The 20,723-nt window shown below is 40.1% G+C and overlaps 1 pseudogene; it reads right to left on the bottom strand.

Annotated features, from left to right (window-relative positions):
• Window positions 1-10,208: 10,208 nt before the first annotated feature.
• Window positions 10,209-10,990, bottom strand: LOC139006116 (peptidyl-tRNA hydrolase 2, mitochondrial-like; annotated as a pseudogene).
• Window positions 10,991-20,723: the final 9,733 nt, after the last annotated feature.

Genomic DNA, 20,723 nt, shown 5'->3' on the forward strand with positions numbered 1-20,723 from the left:
CTCTCTCATCGATGTTTCTGACTCTCTATCCCTCTCCCTTCCTCTCTGTAAAAAAATCAATAAAATATATTTTAAAAAATTTTTTGAATATGGGCTTTAGATTAAACAATAGTACAAAATCAATAATAATTTTTCTGAGTTTATGATTGCACTTAAATTATGTAAGAGAATATCTTGCATTTAGCATATATATATATACTTCTTTACTCCTAAATACTGAAGTATGATATCTCTAATGTTCTCAAATGGTTCAGGGGGAAATATATGAAATATATATTTACACATATATACATATAGAGAGAATATATATCTATACATATAAAAACATGCATATAAAGACATATGCGTGTCTGTATATACAGTTGACCCTTAAACAGCATGGGAGTTAGGGGCACTGACAACCTCCCCAGCACCCCTCCCCCAAAGCAGTAGAAAGTCCAGGTATAACTTTTGACTTCCAAAAACTTAACTACAGCTGGCCCTACACTTTGGTGGGTTCAACCAACCGCCGATTGAAAACAGTATTTTACACCCCCAAAGTTGGGAATCTGTAGCGGGGAACTTGTGGTTGGGAATCTGAAGATGGGAATGCAAAAATACTGTTTTCCATCCATGGTTGGTTGAATCTGCAGATGGCAAACCTGCAGATACAAAGGGCCAACTGTATTTATTAAAAAAATATCTGAGTATTGCCTTGGCCAGTGTGGCTCAGTTGGTTGGAGCATTGTCCCATACACCAAAAGGTGGTGGGTTCCATTCCCAGTCAGGGCACATACCCAGGTTGCAGGTTTAACCGCCAGTCAGGGGCATGTGTGGGAGGCAACCAATTGATGTTTCTCTCTCACATCAATGGCTCTCTCTCTCTCTCTCTCTCTCTCTCTCTCTCTCTCTCTCTCTTCCTCACTTCCTCTCCCTAAGAGCAATTAAAAAAATCTATTAACTATATTATGGGTAAAGACCTTCTGTTTTCTATACTCAACAGTGCATCATCCCAACATATATCCTTCCTTCCGTGAATAATATCCTCCTGTATCTTAGATGTGCCCTTCCCTCCACTCCCTTTTGCCTTGACTCCAAGTACTATATCCCTATTCCAGCCATGTGATGGCTACCATGTCCCTGCCCCCTGGCTAACAACTCACAACTGATTGGCCCATATGTAAACACATGGCCCAAGATGAGCCAATCTAAGAATTTCTTCATGATTTTTGCTGGGTCACACAGGAAAGCTAAATCTGTTACTCTTTGGTTGTTGTCTTAGTTTGGATCCTCTCACCCCCAAAAAATATTCTGAACCAATGATTTAGGTATAAGTAGTTTATTTGAGAAATGATCCCTGGGAGCATGGTAACAGAGTTGGAACTAAGTCAGGGAAAGGAAGGAAGCAATAATAAAAGGTGTTGAGTCCTGCTGAGGCCTATAAAACAAAACTCAGAATTATCCCCACCAAAGAATGAGGAAGTAAGGTACTTCTGCACCAATTCCCACCCCTTTTTGGCTGAAGGTTACTCCTGGGTATATTAACTGCCTGGTACTTTTGACCCAGTCCCACCTGCTATCCCAGCTCACTGTCCTCAGGCAGAAAGATGCAGGTGCTTGAGGTAGGAAGCCTGGGACAGATAGAGCAATTCCCCAATTGTAGGAGACATTGCAGATGGGCCAGAGAGACATAACCAGGGCAGCAACAGCATCTGGTACAGAGGTGAATGGTGGAAATTTTAGGGAGTTGTCAGTGACTGTGCCTCCTGCCACATGGAGTCTGGTCTACCGTTTAAGAGAAGGAAGTCAACTTGCAGATGAAGAGACGATGTAGTAGCAGCTGGAAGTCCTGGTTCCAGCTGTTCTTAAGGCCCAGGTCCCGGCTTTGTCTGTTCAACCCTGTCTAAGATTCGGTTAGCAATTAAAATCATCTTTGTATCTCAATAAATTTGAGTTGGGTTTCTGTCATGTAGCCAAAAAAAAAACAAACCTGACAATTAAACTTACTGTGATATTATCATCTATATTCCCATAATGAGATATCAATACCTTCACCCTAAAATCCCATTATATAAATGTGATCAGAGTAACAATTATGAGAACTTTAACACTAATTTCTGTATTTCCCTCCTAATTTCTGTATTTTCCTCTGTAATAGAGTATTGCTTTACTTATCTCTAAATTGGGCCACTTAAAGATTTCCTCAAATATTTTCTTCATTTTTTCACTGGTATTGTATACATTTTTTGTACAAACGAACACATAAGACTTAGTAAAACATTCTCCATCTACTTGAGGATAATTTTGTGAAAAAATAGTATTCGATTATTTTTTATCTCTAGAAAGGACTTTACATTTTTAAAAATGCGTTTGCTAGGTATAAATTTTACAGTAACTGAAAAAAATGTTGTATTAAAAAATCTAAAAGGAAGCAAAATACAATTTAGCTTAAAACAACAACTCGAATAATTTATTTTGGAAGGCAGGAAACAAAAACATATTTCCTGATACTGAGACAGCAGTGTTTTGAGACCTAAGGAAGATAAATGATTTTAATGTGCAGTTAAGTTGAAAAAAAATATCATGATATATGTAACACACACACTCTTTATAGACAACCCATTAAAAACATTCCCCAGAACACATTTTTACATTCTCATGTTGTTTTCCTCTTGGAATTTACACTGCAGAAGCACATATGAGATATATGCTGGTTAAGATACAGCCAAATCCAGGAACCGGAATGCAGATTGTGGGGTGACTGCCCTCACTCTTCTTTCATAACACACACTGGCTATTTAACTATGAAGAATCTATTGTTCAGACTCATTTTTCCTTCCTAGAATAATATTGCATATCATTATATAAAATATTGTAGTATATAAGATATACTGTAAAAGTAATACTTATAGATATTAACAATTTAAACAAGGAGCTGTTCCATGACATTTTCACAAACCAGCCATCCTTTCCTCTAGTTTTCATCTTATCTCTCATTGAATATGTGTTTCTATAAACAGAAAATTGAAAATGTGCTTGATTTTGAAAATAAGAAATAGTCTTACTAGATATCAAAGCAGTTATCTGAGTAACTTTTTTGAAAGGCAACTTAAAAGCAGAATGTTTACCTGAATTATCCAGATAGCTCTCAACTTTATAATCCATTCTGTTGGAATAGAAATTATCCCAAACTAATTTTATTATATTGTTCTTTGAATGGTGAATGAGAAAAATTAATGCCTATTTCTTGCTTTCTAGACAACCAATGCAAACATGATTTTCACTTCTTTTATTTTCCACTCCCTGGTGCTAGTCACCTAGATGTCTCTTTTGCAAAACAGTATAGTGTGCTATTAAACATGAGAGTTCTAGAATTATAATTAATTAGTTAATTAATCTCTATGTACCCCGGCTTCCACATACATAAACTGGGATAGTAATAGTACCCAATTCATAAAGTTGTAGTAAAGACCAAATGAGATAAATCTAGTAAAACATAAAGTAATTGAAAGCATATGTCTTGCCCTACAAGCAGTTCTCAACCTGTGGGTCACGAACAATGAAAATACATCCTGCATATCAGATATTTACATTATGATTCACAACAGTAGCAAAATTACAGTTATGAAGTAGAAACGAAAATAATTTTATGGTTGGGGGTCACCACAACAAAAGGAACTGTATTAAAGGGTCACGGCATTAGGAAGGTTGAGAACCACTGCAACCAGTTTGGCTCAGTGGATAGAGCAGGGGTGGGCAACCCCTGGCACGCGTGCCAAACATGGCACGCCAGTAACTTTTGCTGGCACACGAAACCCTCTCTTATAATCTTCCATTTAAAATTTTTTTCTTAATATCGACTTTTTTATTTTTCAGGTAAATTCAGAGTAGGTACATCTTAGATAAATAAATAATTTTACATAACAAGTTATCTTAAAGACCATAGACATGGATTGACGAGAGAGGGGAAGAGCAATTTCTATGCCTCTGCCTTAACTCTCCCTGCCTTCCTAGATCCGACCAGTGTTTTTGTTTCATCCACATACACTTGTGAATCTTTGTTCTCAGTGATGAATTTTGTTAAGTCTCATAATAGGAGTAGCCTGATGGATGAAAGTAGTAGCTCGTGCATATCTCTGAAGGTCACGAAATAAAAACCTGATGTAAAATCTCTGTCATCAGTGATGCAGCAGCAAAAGTCCCACTGGTAATATCAAACGGAGTCATAAAGTTTTCTGTCGGACTATCAGTGTACATGTATACATTAAAAAATAAATGTATTTTTCATCATCATATACTGTGTTTTTGTCGCTCGCATGAATTTTATTATTTCTTCAAGGTTCCTCACATACATACACCTTAAGAGATATCAAGTAGGTGTAACATGTTCTCAAAAAATTAGGGTTGGCATGCAGAAGAATTTTAAGTCAGAGATTTTGCTGGTTTTGGCGCACGCTCACAAAAAGGTTGCCTACCCCTGGGATAGAGCGTCGGCCTGCGGACTGAAGGGTTCCAGGTTCGATTCCAGTCAAGAACATGTAATGTGGTTGTGGGCACATCCCCAGTGGGGGGTGTGCAGGAGGCAGCTGATCGATGTTTCTCATCGATGTTTCTGACTCTCTGTCCCTCTCCCTTTCTCTCTGTAAAAAATCAATAAAATATATTTTTAAAAAAAGAAAGCATATGTCTTGAAGAGGTATCTGTATAGCTATCTGTATAGCCGCATTGTTCATAATGGCCAAAAGGCAGAAGCAATCCAAATGCCCATCGATGGAGGAATGGATAAACAAAATGTGGTATATATACACACAGTGATACACTTTTCAGTCTTATAAAAAGGAAAGTCTGACACATGCTATAACACAGATGAACCTTGAGGACATTCTGCTCAATAAAATAAGCCAGTCAGAAAAAGACAAATACTATCTGATTTCATTTATATGAAGTATCAAGAGGAATCGAATCAAACACTAGAAACAAAGTAGGATGGTGGTTGCCAGAGGCTGGGGGAGGGGGAACAGGGAGTTGCTGTTTAATGGCTATATAGAGTTTCAGTTTTGCAAGATGAAAATGTTCTGGGGATCAATTGTACCACAACATGCATGTACTTCACACTATTGAACTGTACACTCACTCAAAATATTTAAGGTGTTAAATTTTATGTGTATTTTACAATTTTTTACATGAAAAAAATAAATGGAAAAGAAAATTTTTAAATAAAAGATGATACTTTGCTTTTAAAAAAACACTTAAAGTGCATGGCATAGAGAGCTTCAGTAGAAAGAGGGTATTGTCTTTGATTTTTCTCTTTCTTTTTTATTCTCTGATTGAGGACGATGCTCTTTTATATGTTCTGTGATCTCACCTAGGTATTTAATCAACATGGGAAGATTTTCTGGGTTCAAACGGAAACAAGCAATTGACTTTTTTCTGGGGTTGTTCAGGGGGCCCTGGGTGGGGACAAGCCCTGTGGGGAAGGAAGTGCCTGGAATCAGATATCCAAGCAAGGATCAGAGCACAAGTGGTGAGCTCTCTGTGGGGTGGCACTGGGAACGCTGGCAGCCAACCAGTTAGCTGTTTATGTAAATGAAGAGGAGTTATTCCAGAATCTCATCCCTGGTCCAGCAGTGGGTCATTGTAAACTCTCTACAGGCCATAAAGGGGGATTAAGAGGTGGTCAATTCAAGCACAAGAAGAATAAATAATATCCATCAGACCCAGGGCATTCAAAGCTCCCATCTACCACTTTTGACAGCAGGGAACTGCCGGGACCTGAGGGATGCTGAGTGATATACTATGACACAAAGTTGAAAGAGCACAATAAAGAAATCTAATCATCGGGGAAGGAGCTATAAATTCCAAATACCTTGGAGTACACTTAACAAGCAATCTGCAGTGCTGACATAAAGAAAAATACAAAATTTTACTGAGGAATATAACAGTGCTCCTGAATAAGTGGAGTAAAATACCTCGTTCTCAGATGAGGATAATTAGTATTATAAAATATATAATCTCCTGCATTTTATTAAAAATTTAATGTAACTCCATTTAAAGTTTCAATTCCAAATTATATAACAAAAGAATAAAGAATGGAATTAAAACTCTTAAGCAAAACTAACTGAATGTAATTATGGCATAATACTAGACAGATAAGTAAATGAAACAAATTCTAAAATCTGTGATACATCCAAGAATAAATAAGGATTTAGAATTAGTGACACACTTTTAGAATCAATACAAGAAGAGTAGATTTTTTTATACTTTTATTTATTTTTTTTAATTAAATCTTTATTGTTCAGATTATTACAGTTGTTCCTCTTTTTTCCCCCCAGAGCTCCCCTCTACCCGGTTCCCACTCCACCCTCCGCCCTCGCCGCCCCCCCCCCCCCCGTCCTCATCCATAGGTGCACGATTATTGTCCAGTCTCTTCCCACATCCCCCCACACCCCTTTCCCCCCCGAGAATAGTCGGTCCATTCCCTTTCTATGTCCCTGATTCTATTATATTCACCAGTTCATTCTGTTCATCAGATGATTTATTCACTTGATTTTTAGATTCACTTGTTGATAGATGTGTATTTGTTGTTCATAATTTGTATCTTTACCTTCTTCTTCTTCCTCTTCTTAAAGGATACCTTTCAGCATTTCATATAATACTGGTTTGGTGGTGATGAACTCCTTTAGCTTTTCCTTATCTGTGAAGCTCTTTATCTGACCTTCAATTCTGAATGATAGCTTTGCTGGGTAAAGTAATCTTGGTTGTAGATTCTTGCTATTCATCACTTTGAATATTTCTTGCCACTCTCTTCTGACCTGCATAGTTTCTGTTGAGAAATCAGCTGACAGTCGTATGGGTACTCCCTTGTAGGTAACTGAGTTTCTTTCTCTTGCTGCTTTTAAGATTCTCTCTTTATCTTTTGCTCTGGCATTTTAATGATGATGTGTCTTGGTGTGGTCCTCTTTGGATTCCTTTTGTTTGGGGTTCTCTGCACTTCCTGGACCTGTAAGTCTATTTCTTTCACCAGGTAGGGGAAGTTTTCTGTCATTATTTCTTCAAATAGGTTTTCAATATCTTGCTCTCTCTCTTCTTCTGGCACCCCTATAATTCGGATGTTAGTACGCTTGAAGCTGTCCCAGAGGCTCCTTACACTATCTTCATATTTTTGGATTCTTTTTTCATTTTGCTTTTCAGGTTGGGTGTTTTTTGCTTCTTCATATTTCAAATCTTTGACTTGATTCTTGCGATCCTTTGGTCTGCTGTTGGGTGTCTGTATAATATTCTTTATTTCAGTCAGTGTATGCTTAATTTCTAGTGGGTCCTTTTTCATAACCTCGAGGGTCTCACTAGATTTCTTGAGGGTCTCACTACATTTATCGGCGGTCTCACCAGACTTTTTGAGTGTCTTACTAAATTTATCGGCGGTTTCCAGAAAATTCTTGAAAAACCTTATAACCGTGGTTTTGAACTCTATATCCAGTAGTTTGCTTTCGTCCATTTCTGTCATTTGTGACCCGTTTCTTTGTCTCCCCATTTTTTATGCTTCCCTGTGTTGGTAGAGTGGCTTTGTGTGCTAGGTGTCCTATAGGGCCCAGTGGCTCAGCCTCCCCAATTACCTGAGATGGATACTCTTGGTGCACCCCTTTGTGGGCTTTGTGCGCAGTCTTGTTGTAGTTAAGCCTTGATTGTTGTAGGTATCACTGGGAGGAATTGACCTCCAGGCCAATTGGCTGTGAGAGTCAGCTGTGTCTACGGTGGGAGAACTTCTGTGCTGAAGACACCCTTATGAGGCAAGACTTGCTTCAGTGGGGCTTTGTTGCTCACTGAGTCTGCCCCCTGAGTGTGTCCCTTATGGATCTGAGGAGTTCTAATCTGGATGGTCCCACTCTGACCACTGGGTACACTGGCTCTTGGATCTAAGGAGGTGCTAATTTAGCCTCTGCCTGAGGCTACCCAGCAGGAGCTACGGAGAGATCTGCAGATTCCCCTTCCTTGTTTGGGGTTTGGAGGTGCCCAGATGAGGCTCAGCTGTGAAGCAATGCAAGCTGCTGTGGGGCCTTGGGCCTTCTCTTGGAAGTTCTGGGTCTGTCTGGCCCAGCTGCAGTTTGTTAGGTAATTTTCAGATTGCAAAGGGCCAGGGCATTCATATGCAAAAGCCTCTGCCACAGCTTGGGTGGGGTGGGGTCTCAGGGAATCAACAGGGTGGAGCAAGCAGCTATGGCTGATCCTCAGCCCTGCCCTAAGGGGCCCCGAGTCTCAGTGTCCCAGTAATCGCTGCAAGCACCTTTGAGAGAAAGCCTCCCTGGAGTTCCGAGTTCTGCCAGCTGCCAGACAGTCCAGTTTCTCCCTGTATGAGTCCTGGGTCCCCAGAGACTCACCCAGAACTGGAGTTCAGAGCAGTCGGGGGCTTGTGACTCCCTCCCAATTCAAAAAGACAGCCACGTCCTCAGTTGCCAGCCCTTTCCGCGTGTGCCTCCGTTCCTCTGCACTTCCGCACCTCCTCTGAGTCTCAGTGTGCTTTTCTCTTTCCTTCTAGTTGTAGAATTTCCACTCAGCCAGCAAAGAAGAGTAGATTTTTTAAAATCCTCACCTGAGGATATTTTTTCCATTGATTTTTTTAGAGAGAGTGGAAGGGAAAGAGGGAGGTACATGCCCTTGACAGGGAATCAAACCTGGGACCCTTAGGTACCACTGAGTCACAGTGGCCAACGCAAGAGTAGATTTTTAATAAATGGCTACTTTAAAATATTGTTAACACTGGAAAAATACAATTAGAGTCTTTACCTAACACCATATATTAATATATATTTGTATATTTCAATATGGATTCAATCATCCTATATAATAAAAGGGTAATATGCAAATAGACCAAACGGCAGAACAAGTCGCTATGACATGCACTGACCACCAGGGGGCAGACACTCAATGCAGGAGCTGCCCCTGGTAGTCAGTGTGCTCCCACAGGAGGAGCGCCGCTCAGCCAGAAGCCAAGAAACCAGGCTCAGGGCTGGCGAGCACAGCAGCAGTGGCGGGAGCCTCTGCCTCGTCTGCAGCAGCACTAAGGATGTCCAACTGACGGCTTACCATCAGTTGGACATCCCCGAGGGTTCCAGGACTGCAAGAGGGCTCAGGCCAGGCTGAAAGATTCACCTCCCTCCCCAGCACAAATCTCATGCACCGGGCCTCTAGTGTATCATAAAAATGCAATCAGCCCTGGCCAGTGTGGCTTGGTTGGTTGGAGCATCATCTCATACATCAGAAAGTGGCAACTGATCCATATTTCTCTCTCACATTGATCTTTCTCTTTTTCTCTCCCTCTCCTTCTCCCTCTCCCTCTCCCTTTCCTTCTTCTTCTCCCTCTCTCTCTCCTTTCCATTCCCCCTAAAAGTCAATGAAAAAAATATGCTCAGGCGAGGATTAACCAAAAAAAAAGCAACAAATGAATGCATAAATAAATGGAAAAACAAACCCTTCCTCTCTCTGTCTAAAATCAATCAATACATATTGTTTTAAAAAGAACTCAAGTGACCAACATAACTTTGAAAAATGTTCACATGCATTACAATTTAGAACATGCAAATAAAATGAGATGTGAGTTTAGCCCATCAAATTGGAATTGTAAAAATGATAGCACAAGTGCCAATGAGAGTTCAAGAAAAGGGGCACTTCCAATACCTGAAAATGTAAAATGGTTAATCTTTCAAGGAGCAGTTTGGCAATCTGCTTCCAACATATACAAAAACATTTAGACCTTTTTTACCCAGCTCCTACCTTCAGAAAGATGTGAAGAAATAATGAGAACTGGGTGGAGGGAGCGAGAATGGGGTGGAAGGGGTCAATGGGGGAAAAGAAGAGGGCATATGTAATATTTTCAACAATAAAGATAAATTTAAAAACTAATGAGAACTTCAATATCTAGAAATATTATGAACTATGTAACCTGAAAATATGGGATATTTTTTCTATTGCAAAACTCCCAAAAATGTTGCATTTAAAATAAACTTCTTTTTTAAATGCGGGGGGGAATGAGGAGAGGGGAGGAGGAGTGGGGGGAGAACAGTAAAGCAAAGCGATTCGCTTATGAGCTAAGACTTCAGCAGTCCCAGAGGGGTTCGTTCGTATCAATAATCAGAAGGCTTTTTTGAAGGGAGTGGGGACCTCAGTCATTGTCATTAAAATTTAATGGTTTCAAACATTTGTGGTGGTAGGACCATCATCATACAAAACTCCACCTAGTAAAGTTTTAGGTGGCCGGTGACTTTGCTGATTAGATAGCTGGTCCCAATCCCTAGGAGAGTTTGAGAGCCTGGTGCAATCTGAGTACCTGGAGCATCTTGGATTAAATGTACAGCCAGTCCCAGCATTTTCCCATGGGTCATTAACTCAGAGTTTCTTCATTTGACCACCACATTGAGCTGGCCACATTATTCCTATTGTTTGAGCAATTCAGGGTTTCTACTTTAAATTTGCTTGTAGGCAGAGACAGCAACATGAGAACCCTGGGCAGCCACTTTCCCTTTCCCATCATAATATGTATGTGTATGTGTATGTGTATATGTATATGTATATGTATATGTATATTTAAAAATTCATTTCAGAGAGGAAGGAAGAAGGAGAGAGAGATAGAAACATCAACGATGAGAGAAAATCATTGATCAGCTGCCTTCTACACTCCTCCTACTGGGGATCTAGCCCGAAACCCGGGCATGTGCCCTGGCCAGGAATCAAACCATGATCTCCTGATTTATATAGGTCGACATTCAACCACTGAGCTACACCGACTGGGTGCCTTTCCAATCTTTTTAAGTCAACTACAAGAATCTTTTTGTATCCCCCACTCTCCTAAGTTGATTGCTTCAGCTCCATTCTCTGTCTCTCTGACTGAGCTTTTGGGATCATCCCAAAGCATACACAGAGGCCCCAGTCCAGGCACACGCTACAAACCACTCCAGCAGCCAAAGCTGAGTGCACCTGGATGAGTGAAATATCCCATAGCCAAGGATTTGGAGACCATCAACCACCTCTCCTCTGCCTCACTCATGTCTTTAGGTTCTTCTTCACTTCTGAGTAGTGAACATGCCTCTGAAGAGGCTTTGTTTTAATTTTTTTAAATATATTTTTATTGATTTCAGAGAGGAAGGGAGAGGGGAGAGAGAGAGAAACATCAATGATGAGAGGGAATCGTTGATCTGCTGCCTCCTGCACACCCCCTACTGGGGATCGTGCTGGCAACCAGGGCATGTGCCCTTGACCGGAATTGAACCTGGGACCTTTCAGTCTGCAGGCCGACGCTCTATTCACTGAGCCAAACCAGCTAGAAGCATTTGTAGATTTATTTTAATCCATAGGTTAGTATTTGATACATACTGCTCTGCACCTTGCTTTTTTTATTTTAGATTAATTTATTTCATTCCTGCTTATAAGGAACTTTCTCATTCTGTTTTACCAATTTCACCAATCTCCTAAAGAAAGGCATTTAGATTGTTGCTAGTATTTAACTACTACAAATAAAACTTCAATGAATAACATTGAACATAGGTCATTTTGCACTTACATAAGTATGTCTGTAGGAAAAACTTCCAAGAAGTAGAATAGCTATGTAAAAGGATATAGCAATCACATGCATATTGTCAAAGTATCTTTCCTAGCTGTTGCACCAGTCCATACATTTGCAATCTATGGGGGAAACTACCTATTTCCCCAAACTCATGCCAATATAGTGTTTTATGAAATGTGGAGTCATTTGCCCATTAAAGAGTGGAAAATAGTATTAGTGGTGCTTTAATTTGAATGTTTCTTTTTATGAGTAATGTTGAGTATCTTTTCTTAGATTTAAGAGGCAATTATATACATACTAGAGGCCCAGTGCATGAAAATCGTGCATGGGAATGGGGAGGCCTCCTCAGCCTAGCCTGCACCCTCTCCAATCCGGGACCCCTCGGGGGTCATCCGACTGCCGGTTTAGGCCTAATCCCCATGCAGCCTGCTGTTCAGTCGTTTGGTCATCCCTCACTAACCCCCCTGCCGGCCTGGTCTCACCACGCAGCCTGCTGTTTGATTGTCAGTCCGGTTGTTTCGGTCGTGATGGTCCCTGGCTTTTATTTATTAGGATATATTTTATGAATTGCTCATACTCATTACTCACTTTTCAGTTGTGTTTTTGGTCTTTTCCTTATTGACTTGAGGAAGCTTTTCTATTAAGGGAATAAGACCTTTGCTTATTATTTAAAAGTATTTTTTCACTTTTCATTCATCTCTCTTTTAACAGTGTTATTGAGATATAATTGATGTACAATAAACTGCTTATACTTAAAAAGTATTACTTGGAAAGTTTTTAACAGTTTTATTGGAGTACAATTGACATGCAATAAACTATCATATTTTAAAAATACAGTTTGGCTCTTTGCTGCATCTACTGCGAGGATGAAGACCATTGTCAGCAATTGGGCTATGGACATCCCAGAAAAGGTGGACATCACTCTGAAGGGATGCACAGTTACTGTGAAGGGCCCCAGAGGCACCCTGTGGAGGGACTCCAACCACATCAATGTAGAACTCAGTTTCCTTGGAAAGAAAAAGAAGAGGTTTTGGGTTGACAAATGGTGGGGAATAGAAAGGAACTGGCCATGGTTCACACTGTCTGCAGTCATGCACAGAACATGATCAAGGGTGTTACACTGGGCTTTTCACAAGGTGAGGTCTGTGTATGCTCACTTTCCTGTCAACATTGTTACTCAACAGAATGGTTCTTTTGTTGAAATCAGAAATTTCTTGAGCGAAAAATACATCCGCAGAATTCAAATTAAAACAGGTGTTGTTTTCAGTATCTCAAGCCCAAAAAGATGAGTTGATTCTTGAAAGAAATGACATTGAACTTGTATCAAATTCAGCTGCTTTGATTCAGCAAGCCACAACAGTTACAAACAAGAATATCAGAAAAATTTTGGATGGTATCTATGTTTCTGAAAAAATAACAGTTCATCAGGCTGATAAATAAGACCCAAGTTGTCCAACTATAGAAACTACAAGATGCCTATTGATTTGTCACACTTATTTGCAATAGTTAAAGATGCAATAAAAGCCACATATTGATTTGGGAGGGGAATAATGAGTGAAATAAAATGCAGTTTGTTTGGTAAAATTTTATCTATGCATACTCATGAATTAACACCACAATTAAAATAATAAACATATTCATCACCCCCAAAAGTTGTGTGTGTGTGTCCCCCACTTTTGCTCCTCTCAGTCTCCCATCCCATCCCCCAGACAACAGCAGGTCTGCTTTCTGTCACTACTACTTGGCTTACATTTTCTGTAGTTTTATGTAAACTGAAACATGCTGTATATACTCTTTTTTTGTCTGGCTTCCTTCACTCTGCATAATTATTATGAGATTCATTTAATGTTGTATCAATAGTTATTTTTTATTATTGAGTAGTATTCCACAATGATCTCAAATGATTTTCAAATGGACTCAGAAAAAAAAAATATATATATATATATTAGAGGTCTGGTGCATGAAATTCATGCACTGGAGGTGGGGGGGAGTCCCTCAGCCTGGCCTGTGCCCTCTCACAGTCTGGGACCCCTCAGGGGATGTACGTCTGCCGGCTTAGGCCCACAGAGAGCGGGCCTAAGCCAGCAGGCAGACATCCCTCTCGCAGTCCAGAACCCCTCTCTCCTACTGCCCACCTACTTGCTGCTCCCTACCACTTGGCTCGCTGCTCCTTAGTGCTGACGCAGAGGCTCCTGCCACCGCTGCTGCACTCGCCAGCCGTGAGCCCAGCTTCTGGCTGAGTGGCGCTCCCCCTGTGGGAGCGCACTGACCACCAGGGGGCAGCTCCTACATTGAGCGTCTGCCCCCTGGTAGTCAGTTCATAGCAACCAGACATTCCATGGTTCAGTCAATTTGCATATTAGGGTTTTATTATATAGGATATATATACATATACAAACATACATACATTCAAAGAGAGAGAGAAAGAGACCACTGAGCAGGACACTGCGATATAACCTCTGGAACCCATTCTGCTTCTGTGCAAAGAGCAGTTCCCCTGCATAGACTCCCTGTCAGTGAGAAGAAGGTGATCACATGGCCCACATATATGCAACCAGCCAGTCCATCTCCAAAGCTCTGGTATCCTACCAGAAATGTGTGGATGAGGCAAGGGTCAGAGAGAGGGGGCTGCAAGTCTGGCGCTGAGTCATACCTGACATGCCAAAACTAGGCAGCCATTTTCTCCTGAAGAGAGAGCTCCTCCCTACAGTCTCCAGGCAACCAGTACAGCCACACCCAGACTACACCCTGAGTGATACAAAGGATACAAAAAAATATGAATAGGCCTAAAGAGAGGCCTTTTGGTCCCAGCAACAGGAAACTGAGAAGTGGCAGACAGTACAGAAGATGGGATCTTAAACCAGCCCTCACAGGGAATTAAAACTCAGCAGAAAGGAACGACACTTCACGTTTTCATTTTTATTTTATTTTATTTATTTATTTTATTTTTTAATATATTTTATTGAAATTTTACAGAGAAGAAGGGAGAGAGATAGAGAGTTAGAAACATCAATGAGAGAGAAACATTGACCAGTTGCCTCCTGCACACTCCTACTGGGTATGTGCCTGCAACCAAGGTACATGCCCTTGACTGGAATCGAACCTGGGACCCTTGAGTCGCAGGCTGACACTCTATCCACTGAGCCAAACTGGTTAGGCGATTTTTATTTTATTTTATTTTATTTTATTTTATTTTAATCTCTTTTTTCTTTATTTTCTATTTATTTTCGTATTATTTTTTCATCATTCTATTTTTTTTATTTTATCCTTTTGTTTAATTTTTGTTTTTTGTTTTTTTACTTTTTTCTTCTCTTTCTCTTTCTTCTTATCCACTCATCCTCTTTCAACTTCCTCTATAATGAACTGAGGTCCTCCATTATTCATCCAATATTTTAACCTTCCTTTATGTATATAAGCTCGGCCTCTACAGATTCTGCCCCCACCCTCTTTACTGGGTATTTGGTGTTTATGTTTTGGTTTATCTCTTTGTTCTCTGGCATTTTCTCTCCATAAATATCTTTTTTCCTTTTTCTTCCTTTTTCTTCTTTTTCTTTTCCATGGATGGAACTGGAGAGCATTATGCTAAGCAAAATAAGCCAGTCAGAGAAAGATAAATATCACATGATCTCACTCATTTGTGGAATATAATGAACAACATAAACTGACAAACAAAAACAGATCCAAAGACAGAGAAGCATCGATCTGATCATCTAACCTCAGAGGGAAGGTAGGGGAGGGTGGGGGTAAGTGGGAGACATCAACCAAAGGATTTGTATGCATGCATATAAGCATAACCAATGGATACAGACACCAGCGGGGTGAGGGCATGAGTGAGGGGTTGGGGAGTGGGGGGGGGGGGGGGGGGGGGGGGGGGATAAGGACACATATGTAATACCTTAATCAATAAAGAAAAAAGAAAGAAAAAAAAGGATGAGCTATATGAACCTTTATCTCTTTTAGAGATAAATGCTGAATATTCACAAATGGAACAGTATAATGTCTGGATTTTTATTCAAAACTGGAGGCCCAGTGCACAAAATTCATGCATGGAGTGGGGGGATGTCCCCTCAGCCCAGCCTGCACCCTCTTCAATCCAGGACCCCTCAGGGGATGTCCGACTGCTGGTTTAGGCCCAATCCCCAGGATTGGGCCTAAACCAGCAGTTGACATCCCTCTCACAATCCAGGATAACTGGCTCCTAACTGCTCACCTGCCACCTGCCTGATCATCCCTAACTGCCCCCCCCCTTCTGGCCTGGTCACCCCACACAGCCTGCTATTCGGTTGTTTGGTTGCCCCTCACTAATCCCCCTGCCGGCCTGGTCATTCCATGCAGCCTGTTCGGTTGTCTGTTCAGTTGCAATGGCGCACAGTGACCACCAGGGGGTCAAATAATAACACAGGAACTGCCCCCTGGTTGTCAGTGCATTCCCACAGCCAACCTCCTGTGGCCAACCCACCTCCCGCAGCCCCTCCCCCAAGCCAGCCAACCGCCTGAAGCCCCTCCCCCCCCACCAGCTGGCCCAATAGGCCCCAATGGCCAGCCTGGCTGAGGGACCCCACCCATGCATGAATTTGTGCACCAGGCCCCTGGTATATAGATAACTGCAAGTTTGTTAGGAAGTAGAGGTGGACTACAGATGCATTGTGATTGCTTTTGAATTGTGGAAGCAGAGGGATAGCTATGTGGGAATTCATTACACTATTCCCTCTTTGTAGATATTTAATTGTTTCTAAAATGCAGAATTTTTTTTAAAAGAATGGTTTGGATTTCTCAGCAACACTACAAACAAAAAGGCAATGGATTAATGGCTTCAAACAACAAATACTTAAACTACAAATCAAGTGCAAGAGAGGTGCCCCAGTAGATAGACTGGCTTTTGATGAATTAATAATAGTCCATCCACTGTACTAGAAAGTAGAGAATTTAGGTGCACGTATGGGTAGGTTGGTACATTTGATCATGGAAATAAGAGCTAGTTCTCTTCAGATTGCTTCTGACTACTTTAAGGAGCTCATAGTCTAGTGGGGGGTTTGGATAATAAGCATATAATATTTATATGTGCTAATATAAAATAAGTTCTGTAACAGAGTTATGTGTAATATCTCAGGGGATTCCAGTCTTTGGCTCAGGAAAGCCTGCATGGGCTAGATGAGGCCCGAGATGAGTCTTAAAGAATGAGTAGTGGTTACACCAATGAAGAAGGAGGGGAAAACAATTCAAGGTAGAAAGAGTGCCATTAACAAAGGCACAAAAGAATCAAACACCATGGTGTATAGAATATAGCACAGGACCAAGCACAAGAAAGCGTTCAGTACTTACTGGCATTAATTAAATCATTGGTGTTTTCAAGGACTTATCTAGTGTGACTAGAGACCAGCGATGAAACCGGAAAGTACTATGCAGCTGTCAGTTATCCAAGTGTTAGAAACAAGAAACAAGGTGCTGAAAACGATATTCTAGAAGAGATATTAAGGATCTGGAAATTTTAGGAAACAACCAAGATGGTTAAGTTCCTTAGCATCTTAAGTGCTTCTCCTATTGATGGACTGTTACCCTTAGTCTTAAGAATATTCTGGTTGACTCATAGCTCACAAGTTATTTTTGAACTAAGATTGAATTTATCCTTGTGCTGATATTTCATTTGTTTAATTCAGCAATGTTTATCTTTATTCATTTGCTAGTTCGTTCTACAAAAAAAATTTTTAAGCTCCTATTTGTATAGACGCTGCTTATATAAAACAGTCCTAGGGTTGTTTGTAGTCTGGTAGGAGAGACAGGTGGCAAATAAATTATGCACAATTAAGTATATCGTTGATTATTTTTATATGGCACAAGGTCTCTGCCATATCACACGCCAGAAGGACCAAATATTTTCACACCAAGAAGATCAACTTCAATCTTAAAAATACTTCCTAAGTACAATAGTAATTTTTAGTACATATTATAAATAAGGGCCAAGAAAGAAAACTAATATGGTTTTTCTGTCTGTTAATTTTTTAAGAAAACAACAAAACACTATTTATCTACTCATGAGAGGCTCTAAATTTTTATTCAATATGGGTCCAGGCCTATTGGATAGACTTTGAGCATTAATAAAATGACAGAACATACTACAAGGGAAGCCTAAGAACATAAAGGTTAATTTTCTTTTAAGTTTGAACATAGAGATTCATGTTCTTTTAAGCTCCTTTGACTCAAATGGAGCTTCTGTTTGGTGAATTCATGGGTCACATCACCATAACCAAACGATTGTAAGTTACAATTTAACTAAAAACCAGAAGGATAAAAATAGCAAAGACTAAACATATAATATCCTTCTTTCTTCATCCTTGCTTCTGGAGGTGTGTCTTTCCTGAACCATGAATCACTGCCACAGACCTTGCAAATTTGTTCCATAAGAGGGAAGTACCAGAGCAGCAGTAATGCTCTCATTGTGAGCTTCGCTGCCCGGGAGGGGAAAGGTGCACAGTCTGCAGTGTGGATAGCTCTTTCCCCACAGGTTGCAAAAAAACGAAAACTACTGTTAAAAGAGATATAGTCCACATTGTGTCAACTTTACCTTTCTGTACCACTGTAGTGACTGTACTCATAAAAGTCAAGATCTTACTGCCTCCCAGGCTTCTTGAGTTAGTCTTAGGTATTGTCATAACCCACAACACCACTGAACTGTCAATCCCAGAAGGTAAATGAAAGCATGCTTCATAAAATTTACAGCTCATGCTGGATATTTTGGCAAGTATCCCTTTTCTGTAAATATAATGAACTAGAGGCCCAATGCACGAAATTCCTGCAAGGGGCTCGGCCCCCACCGCCAGGCGGCCTCTACCTCAGCCGTCCGGAATATCGTCCAGAAAGACGTCCCGAAGGACGTCCAGTCTAATTAACATATTACATTTTTATTACTATAGATAGGACTTGAATTTTGAACCAGAATCAAAATTAAGGTTTTTTTCCTTTCTTTCAAAACTTAGCTTGTTACAGAATTTTATCAAATAACCAGGTTAATAATTGTTATAGTAACCAGAAGTTTTAAAATATTGTTAAAAGGTTAGCATTGTCAAGTGTCTATGTGTGTACTTTACCTCTGATTTTTTCTGCATTCCTTAAACATTCTATTTTTTATATATTTCTTTTGGTTGTTTTATTAAAAAATCGTATTGATTTTTTTTTTTTTTTAGCTTTTCTCCTAAGACATTTTTTCCCCATATATGAAACAAAAGTTGCAAATGACAGCGCCTTCAAAATCATATATAAATAAGTTATGTATCACTTATTTTTTAATTTCTAATAATAATTGCTTAAACAATTATGATAATGAATTTGTGGGTGGAATTCTTGTTACTTTTTAGGCTCTTTCTGCTCATTCAGTGTACAGCAGCAACACCTAGTGGACAAAATGTGAAATTGTCTTGTTGGGGGGTTTTTTTGTGTGTTTTTTTTGAAATTGTCTTGTTTTAAGGAATGGAAATTGTATGGATATTGCTGATGCTTATATTTCTTAATATTACTCTGATGAGTAAACATGTGCATTTATGTAGTTCTCCTAATATGAAGAATGATAATCAGCTTCAATGATTGAGTATTTAAAGTGAGGAGTATTTAGAATAAGTGCAAATATATAATCTGTGCTTCAAATTTAGATGCCATATTAATTATTTACTAAAATAGACATTTTAAGGAAAGCAGAGTCAATGTCTGAATTGCCAATAATAAAAAATTCTCAAGTTAAGTTATTCATTCTCAATTTCATTCTTGTATATCTATGGAAAGATGCCTAATAGAGAACATTGATACTGTTGTGATAAACCAAGGCACAAGGGGGGGAAATGTATACTGTCTCAGGAATGGATCTGTAAATACAGTTAGTAAGGGGGAAAGCTATGTTAATACCACCATTCTATTTTTTTTCCACAGTAAGGTTGGATCTTTTGGACATTCAGTTAAAACCAGCATGGGAGAGAGGATCTTACACATTCATGGAGAAACATAAATAGTTCCCTTCTCAATGCAACAATACAGTGCTTAGTATTGTTCTAAAACTCTCACCACTTTCTTCACTGGAATTCCTTAACCTCACTAACTGTGTACAGCTCCCCTGCTAGGTTGGATTAGAGTCGATTTCCCAACCCAGAGAGGCACAGCTGTGGAAAGGGGCAATCCACCACTGGCTCCATGCTACGGGGGCTTCATTCCGCTTGTTCTAGGATCAGGCACACTGCAAATATTCCAGACTTTGAATGATGCAGGAGGGAAAGGCACAAACTGGAGTCATTAGCAAAAGGTAAAAAAGAACAGAGGCACTCAATAGCGATCAATCGCGTATTCACTCACTTAGTTCATCACACAACACTTCTCGGTTAACTTATATATCCATGAAGCACCGAATTGGGCACTGTGGACTACCTAGCAGGGGTCTGCAAACTATAGCCAGCCTGTGGCTTTTTAGGCATGGCCTGTAAGCTACAGATGAATCTTAACATTTTCAGAGCTTATTAAGCAAAACAAAAGAAAGAAATCAGTATTTGAAAAATCTCAATGCTTGCCTTCTCTGAGTCCCCTTTATGTTTACACTATTGCTACACTCATGACACTCCAAACCAAAATTCCCTGCAGATAAATGGCTGGGTGTCCTACAATTTAACTCAATTCTAACACTCTGCCCAGAGAGAGCTGCAGATTCCACGGGTTAGGGGCTCAGACCATGAGACCCCCCCCCCCCCCCCATTCACTCTGGATGCCAATCACAAGCAGTGTCTCCAGGTTACTCACAATCTTTATCCAACTTGGCTACAAATCAAAAATCTCCACAATCCCTTCCTCAGGTTTGATTAATTTGTTAGAGTGACTCACAGAACTCAGGAAAATTTCCACTACATTTACCAGTTTATTAAAGGATATGATTAAAAAATATAGATGAACAGCTAGATGAAGAGAGGCGTAGGGCCAGGCCTGGGAGGTCCCAAGTGCAGGAGCGTCTGTCCCTGTGAAGTTGGGTGTATCACCATCTGGTGTGTATAAGTTCACCAGCCTAAGAGCTCTCCAAACCCTACAGTTTGGAGATTTTGGTGGAGGCTTTATCACATAAGCACGACCCATCATTACCTAAGTCCATTTCCATCCCCTTTCCCCTCTGCGGAGGATGGGGGCGAAGCTGAAAATTCCAAGCTTCCAATCATGGCTTAGTCTT

Source organism: Myotis yumanensis, unplaced genomic scaffold, assembly GCF_028538775.1.
Source record: "Myotis yumanensis isolate MYYU_CA2020_CCGP unplaced genomic scaffold, mMyoYum1.0.hap1 SCAF_1, whole genome shotgun sequence".
NCBI lineage: Eukaryota > Metazoa > Chordata > Mammalia > Chiroptera > Vespertilionidae > Myotis > Myotis yumanensis.